Genomic DNA, 16,677 nt, shown 5'->3' on the forward strand with positions numbered 1-16,677 from the left:
TAGTACCTTAGTCTGGTCTTGAACTCGCTACATAGTAAGGAACATTCTTGAGTCCCATGGGTCATGGTAGCTCATATCTGTAATTGCAGGACCTGGGAGACAAGAGAATTGTTCACAGGTTCAGGGCCAGTCTGGGCTCCAGAGTAACTAGTATGCCAGCTGGAGCTACTGAGTGAGACCTTGTTTCCAAACAAATAGACAGTAACTACAACAGAAACAACAGGGATGCACACCTGTAATCCCAACACTTGAAAAGTAGAGTCAGAAGAATCAGGAGCTCAAAGCTACCCTTAGCTATGTAGCGAGTTCAAGACCAGACTAAGGTACTAAAGACCTATCCAGTTGCGTTTCTACTGCTAAGGTAAAATACCCTGACACAAGCAACGTAAGGGAGAAAGGACTTAGTTTTTGGTTTACAGTTCTAGAGGCATATACTCCGTCATGGTGGGTAAGGTGTGGCAGCAGGATCATGAGGCCCACTCCCCAGTGTTGTACTTCCCCCAGCAAGGCTCCACCTCCTAAAGGTTCTATAACCTTCCCACATAGGGCCAGTTACTGGAGACCAAGTGTTCAAGCACAGGAGACTAAAGGGGATATTTCTTTTTTAAAAAAAAATTTTTACAAAAACTTTGAGAATTTCATACATGCATATAAGCTGTTTTGATTAAATCCATGCCCACTCCCTCCCCTCCAACATTCCCCCCTCTGAAGAGGTAACCCTAAAATCTTTTAAGGATTAGATACAAGCTCCCAAATACTTTTGACATTTTTGGCCTTTGGAACAGAGTATGTTACTAACAGGCCCAAGGATATTTTGACTTTTAGTCAAGAAACTGGCTACATTTCTTTGGGGTCTTTTTACCCTAACTGCCTAGCCAATTCCTACCTCCTGTTCTTACCACGCTATCCTCTGAAGGGGTTAACCAAATTGACAATAGGGAATAGAGACACTGACCCTATTCAGGGTCACTCAAGCCATGTGGTTGAGTTTATCAGAAAAGCAACCCCACTTCTGGTACCAATTCCAGTCTACATTTTATTTCCTTTTGCTGCTATAAAATATTCTTACAATAGTAAGTAAAAAAGAAAGGGTTTATTGGCTCACAGTTCCAGGGTGCTGGCCATCATTGTTGGGAAGTCCAGGCAGCGGGAACTTGAAGCACTTAGTCATATTCACGGTCCAGAGAGAATGAAAGCATGCATGTCTGTATTCAACTTACTTTCTCCGCTATTGCGCAGTTCAGGACCACTTGCCTAGGGAAGGGGGCCACCCACAGTGGGCAGGTCCTCCCGTCTCAGAGTCATCAAGACCATTACCCACTAATGCCTCTGGGTCAACCTGATCTAGAGAATCCTTTATTGAGACTCTCTTCTCAGGTGATTATAGATTGTATCATGTTGACAATTTAAATTAGCCATCACAAGACCCTAACTCAAAAAACAAACAAAAATTAAAAAAAAAACCAAAAAGAGAAACAGTATCATACCGAAATTAAGAATTTAATCAAACAAACTTAAACTCAAACTCATACAAATGCATCCCTTCAAAAACCCAGAAGGTACAATTTAAATGTCACAAGAAGCTTAGTGAGGAGCTTAAAATGTTTCAACAGCACACTTGAGTTTTCACTGTATTCAGTTTTCTTTTTAAAATATTCTATTTATTATTTTTATTTTATATGTGTGAGTGTTATGCCTGCATGTAAGTAAGTGCACCCGTGTCATGCAATGCCCATGGAGGACAGAAGAGGCCTTTGGATCCCCTGGAACTGGAGTTGCAGACAGTTGTTAGCTGCCATGTGGGTGCTGTGATTCGAACCCAGGTCTTCTGCAAGAACAACGAGTGTTCTTAACTGCTGAGCCATCTCTCCAGCCCTTGTATTCAGTTTTCATTTTATTTTTTCATTATTCTTCTTGAACCAAACACAAATGTTGAATCTCCTGTAATATCTTGGCTATATATGGGCAATATGACTATGGAAAAAGTAATTATTTCATTTAGTAACACGACTAATGTTCTCTTAAAGTTGGAAATATTTTATAGTGAATGGCATTTGAAAGGAAAAGAATAGGCCACTGCCTTGGACAAGATGCGAAAATATGCTGGTGCTGTGCCTCACTCTTCCACGGAGAAACAAGAGAGGAAGCTGTGGAACTGGGTGGAGCCTGGGGAGTCAGGGCATGAAGATCATTACTCTGCACTTACACAGTATTTTCTGTGAGTTTTCAGTAAACTCATTATCGCACATGTTTACAGACCCATTTTTCTGCCGTTCTACCCCATTTTCAAATACTAAAGCAATTTTGGAGACTATTTCAGGGGGAAAAATCAGCAACCACCTACATTTTAAAATTGGAGATTTTTCAATGCACATCCCCAGAGTCAGCCCCCTCTCATTATTAAGGCATTATAATAGAGAGAGTGGTTTGGGAATGATGTAACAATTTTATTACTTGCTCTATTTTATTTTAAGTTTCACATTCCACATGTAATAAACCGACTGCAGGCATCCTTACTACCTAGAATGTACACAGTGGGAGTTTCTCAAGTTATGCATCTCATTGGAACCCTCCTGGGGAATGAGCTATGTGAATATTCTCTCCGTTTTACAGAGAAGAGACAAAAGCCACGTTTCAGTGACTTTTCCAGAATTAGGGATGACTATGGATCACATGTGAAAGTCAAACCGATTTTTAGAATACCTTAAATAACTTTTGGATAGTCTTTAAACATACAATTCTAAAATGCTGTATTTAATCCAGTAGGAACAAGAAATTCATTTTTCATCACATCACATACCATTTTAATTCTCATTTTCTTTCTTTCTTTTTAAAGAAGCTGTTTGTCATTCTTTGTTTTAGAGATTACAACACATACATGTGAATTTTATCAAAATACAGCACATTTCTTCTACTATATCCATAAAAATCAATTCCTATGTAGATAGTACTGAAAATCAACTAAAATGAGTTAAAATTTACAGAGTTGTTAAAGGGTTTCGACCAAAATTATTAAAACTATACAGTACAATAACCAATTGATAACATCTTGAAAGAAGTGCAATATCTAAGTTCACATATTTTTAAAAGTGCTGACTGTTCTGACTAGAAAAAATGGAAAGTGAATCCAACTCACTTTTGTAAAAATAATGCAGGTGGTGTTTCAGCTAGTCCTAATATTCTTAACTAAATCGAGGTTGAAGAAAACACATCAAAATTTTCCAAATTATGCTTCTTATTTTCTTACTTAAAATTCAGTCTTAGGACCAGTGAGATTGCTCAGCAAGTAAAGGAACTTTCTTCCATGTCTGACAACCTAAGTTTGATCCCCAGGACTCACACTGAATCCTGCACATTGTTGTTTGACCTCCACACATTCACTATGACATGCACACACACACACACACACACACACACACACACACACACACAAACACACATGGACACTCATATGCATATGCTCAGGCACACAAAATAATAAAAGAAATATAATTTAAAAATGGTATAAAAACCTGTCTTAGAGAACATGCTACATCTTCCTTAAGTAATTATTAAACTGCTTGTGTATTATGTGTTTATGTGGAATGACAACTCAGATGCTTTGAATTTGAAGACAAGTTTCATCTATTTACCAATCAAACTCTTTAGAAGGCAGCATGACAAACCTCAGCATTTTGTTCGAAAGCTGAAGGCATATTAACTCATGGACCGAAAACCCTGCACTGTTTCTTTGAGGTGCCGGCATGCAGTGATCTGTTGTTAGCAATGCTTTGCTGAGACTGGAGGAAGGACTTTTATTCGGCAGACAGAACCAAGGAATTCCAACTGTGTCAACTTGTGCAACACTGTCTGACTGTGGAGTTTCCCACACTTGTTTCCCACAACAAGGCATGTTGTTTCTAATTATTTTATTGCTGAGAATAATGGAGACTTTTGATACCAATTTTGTCCCAGTGAATTCCAGTGTTTAATTAGACTGCACGTAGTCAGCTCTAGTGAGGTCACCATGGCATTCCAAAACTTACTGTGGAGATGGAGTGTTCAGTTCTCCCTAGCTGCTCCTTGGCTTACTTCAAAACTTCTTTCCACCAGTTTCTCAACTAGAAGGAACTTTAGATGCTTTAATTGTCTTTTGTTTGTTTGTAGATTGAGGCAAGGACATTCTGCTGTGTAGCCCAGGCTGTCTGGAACTCTCTTTGTAGTTCCTCTGATCTCAGCCTTGCTTTGGGATTACTGGTGGGGTGTGTGTGTGTGTGTGTGTGTGTGTGTGTGTAGGGGATGGAACTTGGGTTGTCAGGCTCAGGAGGAAGCACCTTTACCTGTTGAGCCATTTTGTTAGCCTGTGATGCTAAATTTTTTATTTACCATAGTGCACACATTCTAAGATCTTAAAGTATATGACTTCTATTCAATTCCAGAAATACCTATAAAATGTTGCATCAGGTATGTGTTTACTTTTTTTTTTTAATTTTGAATGTCATATTGGTTGATGGCATCCATCAAATGGAACACCTGACAGGGTCCATTAAAGAAAAGATCATTGTCTTTTAAAAACATTTTTATTTTGATTTATTTATGTGCATGAGTATTTTGATGGCATGTATGTAAGTGCACCAGTGTGTGGAGACCAGAAAAAGGTGTCAGATCCCCTGAAACTAGAATTATGGATGGTTATTAGCTACGGTGTTGAGTGCTGGGGATCAAACCCGGGTCCTCTGGAAGAGTAACCAGTGCTCTCAACCATTGAGCAGTTACTCCAGCCCCATCTTTAACTTGACCTCAAGAGTTAAAAACTTAGAAAAATATGCTACATATACAGTATTATCTCCACTGCCTTTCCTGCCTTTGCCAAAAGAATTCCCAATGTCATGGCAGTGGATTTCTCCTGTTGGATAGTGGAGTGGGAGGTAATAAATCAGTTGTCTCTTCTCATCCCACTCTCTGTACGCTTAAGGTCTGAAACTTTCCATACACCCAGTTCCTCAGGGAGATAGCCAGCAATAAAATAACTAGAAACAACACGATGAGCTGCAAGTGGTTGCCAGAAGTCCTTTACTTAAGAGGCGCTGAGAGCTCCGGAAATGCCAATTGAACGATGGGTGATATTTTAGCAAAGATTCTCTAGGTAATGTGTAGAATAGTCAGGTATTAGACACTCTCTGTATTTCAGGGTGAGAATTCAGGAAAAGAAATACTCAAATAGAAGTTCTTGGGGTTTTTATTTGGTTTTAACAAGGAACCATGTAGTATATTTGGTTTGTAATATACACAGTAATTTCTTTTAAAAAAATTAATTAATTATTAATTAATTAAATTATTGGTCTTTTTGAGACAGGGTCTCCCTGTAGACCCAGCTGGGCTGGATCTCTCTATGTAGACCAGGCTAGCCTTGAACAGAAATTCTCCTGCCTCTGCCTCCCATGTATTGGGATTAGAGGTGTGCACCACCACGCCTGGCCACACAGTAATTTCTAAAGGACTTGAGAGATGCTCTCCCCAGATATTTTTATCCTATGAACAAATATTTGCAATATAAGCTTTTGCTACTTTCAGAGAAATTTTGCTTAAACATGGATGAATTTCAAACCTGCTTCACTTAGGACATCAAAGTACAAATTAATGAGATTCTTACTGAGAATACCATTGTGACATGAAGGGCAAAGTAGCAAAGTAGGTTATTCATTTTATCAAAACATTCTCATGTAGAACTTACTCAAATAAATCAAAAAGATACTAATCAGGGTCTAGAGAGACAACTTGTCAAATAGTTCTTTTTCTTCTTTTTTTTAATTGAATTTTTCCAATTTTATTCAATATAATTTGATGGTATTTAAATCCCCTCCCCTGCTCACACCTTTTATTGCCTTCAGTCAATTGAATAGTCTCTCTCTCTCTCTCTCTCTCTCTCTCTCTCTCTCTCTCTCATAGGAGATATATATATATATCTCCTATAGAGTCTAATTATGACCCCAAATGTCCTTCAGTGTGGGCCCATCCACTGGATCCTGGTTTACCTAACATGATAACAAGAGTCCCAATCTTGGCAGAGACTGTCTCTGCTCTCCCCAGAGGTGATTGGTTGCTATAATTTCCTTAGATTTTTCATTTGGGTTTCTTACCCACTTCCTCATGTCTGTGTTGGGATTTTGTCTGGTTTGAGCTCACATGGTGTTTGTGCATGTTGTCACTGTTGCTGTGAGTTCATATGAGTAACCGACCAGCTGTCTGGAAAATTCTGTTTCCTTGTGGTCGTCCGCCCCCTCTGGCTCTTAATTCTTTCCTCCCTTCCTTCTACAATGATCTCTAATTCTTGGGAGGTGGAAGTTTGGTGTCTTATTCAGGGATAAGCACTCGGCAGCCTGTTGTTCTCTGTACTTTGGCCAGTTGTGAGTTTCTGTGTTAATCACCATCAACTGTAAAAGGAAACTTCTGTGGTAAGAATTGAGACATGAATTAATCTATGGGTATAACAATAAGTCATAGGAGTCAGTTTAATATGACAAGTATTTAGTAGAAACTAGTATTAGGTTCTTCCCTATGTCTGTGACTTGTTTAGCCTCAGGTTCCTAAGCCTGATTTCTATGTCAGGTATGGCCTCCATGCTAGGAAGGGCCGCTGTTGCACTGGTGGGCTTATCTTGCCAGGCCAGTTGTTGCTGTAGTTCACAGGATTCACAGCAGGGTAGGGATGATTATTTTTTCCTTCCAGTAGCATGCATAGCACCTTCCTAAGGACACTGGCCAGTAGAGATGAGACTATGAAGTCAGGATCAGCAATCAAACCAGTTCTTAACTCAAGAGTCATTCCAGGTTCCTCAGAGGCATGGAAGATAGTGATAGTCATCCCCCCCTGGAAAAGAGTGTGAGACCCCCCCCCCCCCCCCCCCCGTGAGCACAGCAAGCAAGAACTCACTTGGAATGAAGGGTTTGGCATCACGTTAGGAAGAAACTGACTTTTGAATAAGAATCCTTCACTTCCTTTGGATTTTCAAATGTCATCTCAGTAACACTTTCCCCAACCCTCTACCCAAAACCAAGGTGATCCTTTCATGTACACACACACACACACACACACCCTCTTGAACTAATGAATTCTCTGAGTGTAATTTATTATCATGACCCATCAGACAACTTTACTGCCTCCCTCAATTGGAATACAAGCTTGGGAAAGCAAACTGAGTAACCTATTTTGCCTACTGTTGAACAAACAGCTTCGTGCTTTGTACATAAAATGTGCTTAGTTTTGCATAAAGAGATGAATGAAACCACAAATATCCAGTAGGGCCCCAAGCATGCCTCATTAAGCTAGGACATGTGTGTCCTGCAATGAATAACTGAGGATGAACATAACACTAGTCTTGTATGAAAAGAAATTCAAATATACTGTAGGGTAAAGCGAACAGCACACTTTGAAGAAGTTTTGGCTTGTGATTAGCAGAACAAAGCGAAACTATGATCAGTCGACTCTGAGAAGAGGTGAGCCTGGAGATGGGGTATGCGCTTCCTCTCTTTTCCTTTGGGAGTAATTTTATAAGGATGTCTGGAAAGGACTAAACTAGAACTAAAACAGTACAAACAGGAAAAATAACATCCTTCTTTTTAAAAAATACACTAAGAAATATTTCCAGCTATGCATTCCAAAGTTAATTTTTTCCCCCTTAAAGTTAACTTACATCATGTCATAGGCTAAAATTTTGCATTGACTTATTTCCTATGGGTATGAAGTAGAACTCATCTGGGGATGAAGGAGTTAATGAGGAATGGCCTGGACTCAAGCTTCTTTTAAATACCACCTGGTTTTGAGAATCTTTAACTGATTTATTTTTCTGTTTCATGCATCTGAATGTATTGCCTGCATGTATGTAAGTGCACCCATGTCATGCAGTGCCCTGGGAGGTCAGAAGAAGGCATTGGATCCCCTGGAACTCAAGTTATGGACGGTTGTTAGCTGCTATATGGGTGTTGGGATTTGAACCCTGGTCCTCTGCAACAGCAGCCAGTGCCCTTAGCCACTGAGCCATCTCTCCAGCCCAGTTTTGAGGATCTTAAAATTAACACTACATTAAAGGTCTTTTTTTGGGGTGTTGTTCAAGAGACAGGGTCTTGCTGTGTAGACCAGGCTGGCCTCAAACTCACAGAGATCTGCCTGTTTCTGCCTCTCAAAATATGACAGGTCTTTAATTTAGTCTATTTTCTCACAAAAGTTGTTCAGTTTGTATGCTTTTTTGAATAAAATTCTTTAATGTTTCTCTACACTATTTTTTATGCATTTGTTTATATTTGTGGTGGTGGGACATGCGTAAGCCACTGTGTGCACATGTGTGGTGGTGGGATATGCGTAAGCCACTGTGTGCACGTGTGTGGTCGTTGGACATGCGTAAGCTGCCATGTGGGTTCTGGGATTCGAACCCAGGTCTTCAGCAAGAACAGCCAGTGTTCTTAACTGCCGAGCCATCTCTCCAGCCCCAAAAGAGTTTAAATTTAGAGTCTGGGGTTGTAGCTTAGTGATAGAGTGCTTGACTAACACAAGACTCTGGGTTGGAGATCCAGCATAACATAAAAATATCTGCTTTTCATAGCATGAGAAATATGTACTTTAAATTGCTATTCATTGGACGGAATATCAGAAGCCAAGAACGGCAGCCCCTGCTTTGCTGGCATTGATTTGTCCTGTGACCCTGTTCAGCTTTTGTGAAGCATTGCTGATCTGAGGACGTTGAGGTTGCATCCCAGAACACTCCAGCATTTTTACTCATAAAACACACACACACACACACACACACACACAGACACACACACACACAAACACGCACACACACACACAAAATTATATCAATTTGTAATTGGGACATGATGTAAAGAATTAGAAACCTAGTCTGTCTTTCCCTGTCATAAGTGGTATTCATGAGACTTCTTACTCTTTCTTAACTGAATGCTTACTAAACCAGTCTTGATGGGCCATTTTTAATTTTCCTTAACACGTTTTATTACATTTACTTATTATTGAGAGGTGGGGGTGGGAGGGGACATGCTTGCTCTAGTCAGTTCTCTCCTTCCACTATGTGGGTCCTGGGATCTACCACAGGTAATCTGGCTTGGTGGCAGGAACCTTTATCCTCAAAGCCACCCCTCCAACCCATGAATTATTTTTAGAATCGATCCCGTCTAAGGCAATCTAATTTAGCAGATAAACTATCTGGCTTATCTGGCTTGCTTCCTTTTGTGAGCAATCACTCACGATCTCTCCCCCCCGCCCTCTCTCTCTCTCTCTCTCTTTCCTTTTTTGCTAAGCTACCCAAAAGATCCCAACAGAGCTCTTCCACTATTCCCTAGTTCCTCAGATCCCATGACTTACTTGATTTACTGTCCGGTCATTCAGTGTGTGCGTTTGCTGAGACCCTGCTGTTCCTTAGCTTCTTGCAGCACCTGTCATAGCGGGAGGAAAGTTTGCAGGTGGTCACTGGCTTCTTGTCTCTAATTATACTTTTCTAGACCCAGAAATGCCTCTGCTTTCCTCGCCTAAATACTGTGAATTCTCAAATTCTGTTCTGCTCATCTGCTTATTTAGCATTCTCCGCTAATGTCCTGTGTGGAGAAGTTCTTTGTCCTTTGTGGTCTTATTGTCTAAGGAGGCCGAGGGGACACAGATTCAATGCATATAATTATGAAATGCAAAATACACACTCAAAAACTGTCACAACAGTGAAATTAATACTTCCAAAACTTTCTCTTGTAGAACATTGTTGTGACACTATTATTATTATTATTATTATTATTATTATTATTATTATTATTATTTTGTTTTGTTTTTGAGACAGGGCCCTGACTGGCTTGGAACTGAACATGTAGACAAGGGTTGCTTCAAAGTCACAGAGATCTGCATGCCTCTGCCTCCTGAGTACTGTGATTAAAGGCATGCACCACCAAGTGTCAAATGTGTCTTTGCATTGCTGGAGTTTTGAGTTCTCTCTGAAGGCATTAGAAAGTTATAGAAAAGGCTGTTTCCAACATTAAGGAAAGAGTCTTCAGATTAAAAGTGAGATTACCTTCTTCGGGTTGGAATTTTGATTGTGCATAAAATAGTTTGAGAGAAAGTGTAGATTAAAAAGAATTAAAGAAGAAGAAAGTGTGGGATGAAAAATGAGCCACGGGGCTGGAGAGATGGCTCAGCGGTTAGGAGCACTGGCTGTTCTTGCAGAGGACTTAGGTTTGATTCCCAGCACCCACATGGTGACTAACAACTGTCTGTAACTCCAGTTTCAGGGGATCAGACAACTTCTTCTGACCTCCATGGGCATTGCAAGACATGGGCGCACTCACATACATGCAGGCAATACACTCATACACATAAAATAGAAATAATAAATAAAATATTTTTAAAAAGTGAACCACTGTCTCAAAAGCAAAAACAACTTATGGAGGAAAGATAACGCTTTAATAGCTTGATTGATAGCACCTAAGATAGTGTTTTGCAAGGAAATTAAAGTAGTCAACTGTGATTCAACAACACATATCTTTGGCTTATGGTACCAGGAGGGCGGATGGAAAAAGGATGTAGGTTTTAAGGGTTGGCAACAGGCACACAGTAGCTGAAGATAAGGTGACACCCAGTCCTTTTCACAGTCTTTTTCTTGGGTAGATAGAAAAATCAGACACTCAGAGAAAATTGGGCTACAGGGAGGCGGGAGTACTGGGGGCTCCCTTGACTGCGCAAGAGTAGCCAGGAGGGTCCACCGGAGGCTTGCAGGTTCTGAATACCTCTGCAAGGAGGAAGTTGCAGTGGGGAGCACTGGGAAGTTTTGCTGAAGCTTAGCAAACAGTGGGAAGACAGGAATTGGACTAGGGGAGAGGTTGGGGGTGGTGTTAGATGGAGGTGCTTAGGAAAGCGTGCTAGGCCATCCCTAGTTTTTCAGAAGCATAGGAATACTGCAAATTCCTCCATATTGGGTAAATCTAGATTTTTCAGTTAAAGAAAAAAAAAAAAAAGAAAGAAAAAGGGAGGGTTTGGGGCAAGGAAAATGAAAGCAGAGCGGGAACCCAGTCACTGACGTCCCCTACAGGACTTCCAGCTTTCAAACATTTCCCCAGGGCAGGAAGATGGGTGGTTTGTTTCATCCTTTGAACTTTGCATTTTTAACTTGGGTTATGGCAACAGAGACGTCTTACTGGTTTCTCATTTTTAATTTTTTATGGAATTTGTGGCTCTGTGGACACTGTGTATAAAATCTGGCTGAGTGTTAGTTCCTAGTTGTTATTTTTAGGTTGGAATCTTCTGGAATTGCTTGCCAAACACATATCATTTGTGGGATTAAGAACTGTTTGGTCTTCAGGAGAGGCTAGTGCCACAGTTTATTTTCATTGAAGCTCTCCTGAAGATAGTAATTTAATACCAGATTAAATAGGTTATGTTTACAATGAAAATATTTCATATTTTTCATTTGTAATAATAAATATGGATTTAATAGTTAACATTTGTGGCAAGTCAGTATTTTGTGTGTTTGTTCTGAATACACGCTGTGCTCAACCAGCTCCGCGTGATAGTCATGATCTTGCCTGGAGTTAGTGTTTTCCTTTTGTTCCTGAGGAGCTGGATTTAGAGAAGGTAAGTTCTTGCTCATAGACACACAGCACTAAGAGGCAGCTCTTGGACTGATATCCGTGTTTTTCTGATTCAATCTATGACACAAGACTCTGATTGCTTCTAACTAAAGAACTACCTTCCAGGTCTGACACCCTTCACCTCATTCTGCCTCCATCGGCTGCTAGAAACAGATGCTTCGTCTTGTTTTGCCTGCACCGAGACTGAGTGTATCGAATGGGGTGCAGAGGCAAAATCCTGAATATACATCTGAAGCAGAAATGAATGGGGCCATTCAATCTGGACTTATGCATTTCACCCCCTTTTAAAGTGTTAAAGCAGCCAGCCTGCTCCATGCTAGAATGCAACACGTCAGCTCAGTGACCCTGAGTATCCAGGACAACGTGGATCAGTGTCAGGGTGCCATTGCCCCTGCTAATTATGTCTCCAGTAGAGTGTTGGCCATGATTGCCGGCTGCCATGTGGCAGTATCTCTCCAGCCCTTCAAGAAAAGATCATTCCAGCACCCTGTTTCATTACGTTACTCAATTTAACCTAAGCTCGACACACATTTATTGTGATTAACAATTGCTAAATCTTGTTCTGGGCCCTTTGAAGACTTTAAATTAGCCCCAAACCATTATTTTTTAAGCAAAGTAGAAAATTGCGAACTTATCATTTAAAACGTGGTTCAAGTAAAGGCGTTAGGCATATTTTTTATATTGAAAAGTCCCACTGTGATTTCCTTGTGTTGTGACACACTCAGCATGCTTTTCTTCTGACTTTCCTCCATTGAACAAGCTGACGCGTGCATTTCCAGAGAGAAAGCTGAAACATCTCTGGAGCAGTTAAAACCAGGGCTTATTTCCTGGTCCCCTGACACATCCTGCTCTGTAATGTGCTGTGTGGTTCTTGCTAAACTAAGGCTTATGGTTATACTTATGTGCGCTCCACTACTATCATCTTCTCAGTAACTTACCTACAGAGAATTCTTTATATTATGAATGTATTTCTCTCTCCCCTTCCCTTCCTCCCCCTCTTTCTGCCCTAGCCCCATCTCTCTTTCTCTTGCTCATCGTTTATGCACTATGCCAAAAGGAACTAAAGAACACATACCCATCTCAAGGTGCTTGAGACCTAGGCAGCTTCCTGGTCACTTCCTGGCACTGCGTTCAATGACCAGTGTGCGTCTCCTTTAGCTTTGAGTGCTGTGTTTCATAGAGATAGCTTTCCTGAAGGATTCTTCCGTTCAGCATGGTTAGAGCTTTCTCACACAGTCCAATACACAAAGTCGTCCTCTTTGGCGATGTATACAGCAGGGGAGGGAAGACTACATGTCTAAAGGCTTACCCTCCCAGTCTTCATATCTGTCATTCTTTGGGAATTAGCTAGATAGAACATAGAACGTCCATTTGGGAAGCGGAAGTCCTGCTTGGGGTGGTTCAGCTTACTCTTTCAGGAGAAACAATTACTTATATTTTCAGAACTTTGACCAAAAACAGCCTAAGGAAAAGATTAATGTGGCTTATGTTTCTGGAGGGCTGGCTGTTCATAGTAGTGGAGAAAGTGGTGGCAGAAGCGGAAGCTGAGAAATCACATTTCAGCTACGTACACACAGCAAACAGAACAGTCAAAGCCCTCCCCCCGTGATGCGTCATTGAACAAGGCTGCACCTCCTGAAGGTTCCATAACTGCCCCAAACAGCACCATCCACCCCACAGGGGACAGAAGTGCTCAAAGACATGAGCCTGTGGGGGATATTTCTCACTCAAACCACGACAGTGGGTAAATGGTCTTTCACAAGTGGATACAAAAACCACATTAGGGACTTGCAAGATGGGAAAGTGAAAGGTATCAGGGAAGCCGTAAGTGTTTACATGACTTCCATACATTGATGGTTTCAGTAATTAAACCCCTACGGATGCAAGATGTTGTGGGGGTATTGGATAGTGTTCATAGAGGATAAAATTTCCTGTGTTTCATACACTACTTAAGATACTCTGGGTAAGTTAGATTTATACATACCTAAGATAAAAAGCTCAGCAAGCAAACCGTGGGAAGAAAGTAATTGGACTAGGGGAGAGGTAGCATCAAAGAGAAAGCATCAAAGAGCCACTATGTGTGATGTGTTGGTAAAGAGAGGCAGTGTCAAGCTGGAGGAAGTCAAGAGGGCTTAGGAGGGAACGTGAGAGACTGCGAGGAAGGGGTTGTTTGGACTCTGGAGTATGAACGAAGAATCTGATCCAAGTGGGTGAGATGAAAACAAAACAGCATAGCAGTAATACAGAAGGTGACTGGCACAGATAGCATCCGCAACTCTGCTGAGTGTGGGTCTTCATGGGCATGGTGTGTATGTTAGTAGAAGCTACCTTGGACCTTGGAACTTAGCTTTGCTGGTACCAGTTACAATTCTCAAGTCCACGTTTTTCCTGATTCCTCCAAGAAGTGTCCCTCACGTGCTCTAGTAGGACTGACTGTAACTTCTTATTTGCCACGTCACTATGTACAGAGCAGTATGGTGGGGTGTTAGCAGTCCTGCTGCTGGCTGTCATTAGCTTGTGTGACCTTGGGGAACAGGTTCACTCCTTTTTTTCTTTCATTTATCTGTGTGTTTTGGGGGGGCTGTAGGAGTCAGTTCTCTCCTTCCACCATGTTGATTCTGGAGGTTGAGCTCAGGTTGTCAGGCTGGGTGGCAAGTACCTTTAGCCACTGAGCATCTTGTTGGCCCATGCTCACCCTTTCTCTGATTCAACATTTTCATCGTGAAGCGAGAATGATATCTAATTTTTATGGCTGTCGTGAAGATTATGGGGTTAATCTCTATTAAGTGCTTGGAAGAGTACTAGGTACTAAGTACAATCTGTAGAGTTGTTGGTAATCTCTGAAGGACAATTTATGGATCCCTGTGACAAAATTAATTACATTCTTCATACCCCACTAGAGGTATGACACCTTTGGAGGGAAACATCAACATACTTTTTTGGGGGGGTCTTTTGAGATTCAGTTTTCCTATAGCTCCAACAGGCCTAAAACTCGCTATGTAGACACTATCTCACTATCTCACAGAGATCCACCTACTCCTGCCTCCGGAGTGCTGGGATCAAAGGCATGTGCCACCATATCTGGCTATTATTTGTTTCTTGAGATGGAATCTAATGTTTCCCAGACATTGGACTTGAACTTTCTATATAGCTGAGGCTAGTCATGTACTCCTGATCTTCCTGCCTCTATCTACCGAGTGCTAGGATTACGGTGTGCATCACCAGGTCTAACTTTGGCTCTGTCTTTGTATTCCTATTGCTGTCTGCTGTCTGCCCTCCTCATGAAGATGCTGATGTATGTCTGGGCATACACCTCCTGAGAGTTCAGTTTAAATCTCCTCCTGGAGAAACTGCATTCAGGACACACTGCTGTATACCAGTGGACTGACAGGTTATACTTGTTCCCATAGAGCACAGCTCACTTCTATAGCTAACATTGTAAAAAGTAGATTCATTAACACTTCTAAAGTATAGGTAGACCTCACCTCTTAAATCTGTGTGCAAGAGAAGCTATAATTAAATATTTACCCAGTGTTTTATGAAATCTTATGAAATGAAGTTTCAGTGTCTCATTGCCATTACCTCGTCATGGGCGGTGTAGGTTAATATTGCTGATTGAAGCCCAGTGTCATGTCTTGCAAGTGGTAGTGTGAACATGCACGAAGACAATGCATGCCTAGCTTTCTGGTTAGGGAAATGGAAGGAAAGCGCCTGCATGGCTCTGGTGCATCCTGATGGTGCCGGCCGGTGCTCGTTAGTAAATGAATGCTCTTCTTGCTCTCTAACCTTGACAGGCAACTGCTCTGTCTCCAGCTGCTATCATCTTGGTGTTTAGGAACTTCTGTCCAGGTTAGGTCCTCCGCATGGCGTGGCTCTTACTCAGTCTGTGAGAAAATACTGACTTTTTGTTGTTGTGATAATTTGAAATTTAACAATACATTTTATTTTTTAATTTTTATTTATTTTTTGAGACAGGGTCTCACTATTTAGCCCTGATGACCTAGAACTTGCTATGTAGATCAAGATGACCTCAATCTCCCAGAGACCCATTTGCCTATGCCGCTCAAGTGCTGGAATTAAAGGAATGCACCACCAGGTCTGACTAATAATGCATTAAAAAAAGAGTAAAAGTTAGTTATTTTTTATTTATTTACTGTGCACCCCCCCTTTTGTGAGACAGGTTTTATGTGTCATGTGCTTACCTTAAATTTGCTGTGTGGCCAAGGACATCCTTGAACTCCTGCTTCAGCCTCCCAAGTGCTGAGATTGAAGGTGTCCTTCCACCATGCTTGCTTTACGTGGTGCTGGGAACGGAAAGCAGGCCTTTTTGAATGCTCCACAAAGCATTCTCTCTTGAGAGCTACATATAGCCCCAGCCCTGACTTTGTTTTTTAAGGTCCTTTATGATGTGAATCAACTGTATTTAAATGAGATTAGAAGCAGCACTTTTCTTTCCTGAAACGTAGTATGTTTCATCTGATTTTAATATATTAATTTTTAGTGTTGGAATTGAACCCAGAGTATGCCAGGTTACAACACCTCCCCCAAGCTCATGTGATTTTTAAATCAATGAAACATGTTGGCTTCCTAGTTCAGAATTGCATACTCAGTAGGAGATGCAGCCAAGATTCTAAGCGTAGATTCCTTGTTTTGTATGTTTGAACAGCGTTACTACCAGAAAGCCTGAATCCTTTACCTTGGTGAGACTAAAAGAAGATCAAGAACACAAAACACACTTGAAAACATATTTCAAACTTTTCCTTTATTCTTAGACTGAGTCTGTAAACTGCTTGAAGTCTGTAACCTCCTGTACAACTCTGCCTCCTCATGTTTCCAACAGCACCATGAAGGGCTCATTCCTGCATGGCTGATTGCCTCCAGTGCTGAAATACACACTCATCTGTTACACAGAAACGCTGAATAATACCTGTTGCAGCTTGATTGCTTTGTAATACACCACAGGAAAATTTGAACCCGCTATCGGAGTCTGCTTGGCTTGAATTTCCTGGGCGTTAGCCTGCTTGCCTGTGTGCATGCGTGCTTCCTCCCTCCCTCCCTC

General features: G+C 41.2%; 1 protein-coding gene and 1 long non-coding RNA gene across 2 annotated transcripts in view; one reads left to right on the top strand and one right to left on the bottom strand.

Annotated features, from left to right (window-relative positions):
* LOC115066886 overlaps positions 1-9,420 on the bottom strand; it is an 18,523-nt gene extending 9,103 nt beyond the window's left edge. The window contains exon 1 of the long non-coding RNA XR_003846332.1: positions 9,355-9,420. This is a non-coding gene — a long non-coding RNA (uncharacterized LOC115066886). The remainder of the gene's footprint in view (positions 1-9,354) is intronic.
* Positions 1-16,677, top strand: part of Arhgap42 (Rho GTPase activating protein 42) — a 311,085-nt gene that overhangs the window by 73,615 nt on the left and 220,793 nt on the right. The window lies entirely within an intron of this gene.

The sequence above is a fragment of the Nannospalax galili genome, unplaced genomic scaffold, assembly GCF_000622305.1.
Source record: "Nannospalax galili isolate Female #2095 unplaced genomic scaffold, S.galili_v1.0 scaffold824, whole genome shotgun sequence".
In the NCBI taxonomy this organism is placed as follows: Eukaryota; Metazoa; Chordata; class Mammalia; order Rodentia; family Spalacidae; genus Nannospalax; species Nannospalax galili.